Source organism: Plasmodium reichenowi, chromosome 14 (genome assembly GCF_001601855.1).
Source record: "Plasmodium reichenowi strain SY57 chromosome 14, whole genome shotgun sequence".
In the NCBI taxonomy this organism is placed as follows: Eukaryota; Apicomplexa; class Aconoidasida; order Haemosporida; family Plasmodiidae; genus Plasmodium; species Plasmodium reichenowi.
Window position 1 is genome coordinate 237,117 of NC_033659.1, and position 2,555 is coordinate 239,671.

Genomic DNA, 2,555 nt, shown 5'->3' on the forward strand with positions numbered 1-2,555 from the left:
TAAGAAAAAAAGGATATTTTTTTTATATTTATATATATTATATTAGTAGTATAAATCAAGATGTAGTAATTTATTATAAAATCGCTTAGAGACAAGAACACACATATATATTGTAGTATTATTCATAAATTATTTATATTACATTTGAATTTTGAGTATATGTTGCAATATATATAAAAATAAATAAATATAAATAAATAAATAAATATATATATATATATATATATATATATATATATATTCATGTACAAAGTTTATCTTTAAAATAATACATAAGAACAATTTGTACTGTTAAAAATAAACTAGATTTATTAAACGTATAAGAATTTAACAATTGATAAAATTCGTATTTAATAAATTATTCTTTCAAAAGTCTTTAATACATTTCGTAAATATGAAACTTTAAAAAATTAAATATATATATATATATATATATATATATATATATATATATGTATTAAAGTAGTACAAACCATAGAACAATTCAAAAAGTACCATTGACCATATGTTCGGGTTGTACCAAATATAGTGTTGCTTAAAATATTTGTAATAAAAATATTTGTGAGTTTAAAAAAAAAAAAATATGTTCTTAACAAAATTTTCTTTTCTTTTTAAAAATACAAACATTTTAAGCTAGTAGCAAGGTATTTGTATCATATTTTTCAATTTATTTAAGCTTTGTTAAAGTTTATTTTTTTTTTTTTGACGTAATCGAATATTCGTTTTTTATAATTTTACATATATTTATAGAGATATTACAAATGATAAATAAATAATTTATTTTTTATATAACCGTATAAATTAAAATTTCATAAATAAAATATATATATATTTCCATGAAACATATTATCATGACATCATAAAATATAAAAAAGCCTCATATATATATATATATAATTAAATACATACTAATATTTATATTGAGGTAATAATAATTATAGTTTTGTTTTTATAAATATATATATATATATATATTTATTTATTTATTTATATTTATATTAACAAAAATATTATAATCTTCATTAATTTAATTTGGACAGCATAATATATAAATACGATTTTACAAAAAATAATTTATTATATCATCTATGTATATAAAAAATATAAAGTCTCCACATTAATCCATTTTAAAATAAATATTTAATTATTATTTATTAATTATGAACTATTAATTATTTTTTCTTGAATTTATTAAATAATAAGGTTATATTTAAAAAATAATATAAATATTTTATTATATATTTAGTATTATTATTTTATATAATATTATATATTAATTTTATTTTATTATTTTATTATTATTTTTTTTTTTTTTTTTTTTTTTTTTGGTTGTAAAAAATAGAACATTTGTTTTGAATCTAAAAAAAAGGGGAATACTGCGGTGAATAATTAAACATTGTATCTAAATATATTTTAAAAGAATCATTTATAAATTATTAAATTAATAATACATATATATTATATATATATGAATATTTTTTTTCATCTTCTCCTTTCCTTTTATATATATATTGTATTTTTTTTTTTTTTTTTTGTATATACTATAAATAATAAATAAATAATATTATTCTTCATATATATTATTAATATATATATCATAATGATATTATAAATTTTCAATATAAATATACAAAAATAAAAGATGTTTTTATATAAAATGAAAATATTACTTTTAATGTTATTTTATAATAATACATTAAAAATATAGAATATTAGATATTTTTGCATACATTTATTATATTATTATTTCTTTTATGAAATATTCAATTTTTATACCTATAGATGTATAATTATAATATTATATATAATTATAAATATATAATAATATATTGTAAGTAATTATAATTCATTTATCCCATTTCATAATATATAACATTCATTTTATGTTACCCTTAAAAAAAAAAATTATAAAATTAAAATAATACATTTTTATAATTCATGTATCTTAATCTTTTTTTTTTTTTTTATTTTATTTTATTATAAATAGGTATATATTTTTCTTTCATTTATATATATATATATAATATATATATATATATGTATATTTCTATGAATTATTTTACTAATATTTTTTTTTTAATTTATATTTTTTTAATAAGATTATATTAAAAAAATTGATAAAATATTAATATTTTATTAGATAATATAACATTTATTCATATAAAAAAAAAAAAATAAAATAATAATAAATTATTAATTATAAAAATAATTAATTTATATATTTTTTTTCTTTAAAAAAAAGAAAAAAAGAAAAATTTTAAATATCCATAATAAAGAAATTATTAGTTTTTTCTTTTAATATCTTATATGATATATAAATATATATTTTTGTATATTTGTATATATTTTTTTAATTTTTTTTTTTTTTTTTTTTATTTAGAAAATTTAAGCAATTTTCTCCCTGTCCATATCCGAAAAAATAATTGAAATATATATTTTAATTATTTATATTTTTTCTATATATTGTTGCTGAGTTTATTTATAGTTTGTTGTTAGAATTTATTTTCTAAATTTTGAGTTTTCTGGTTTATTAAATATTTCTATATATATATATA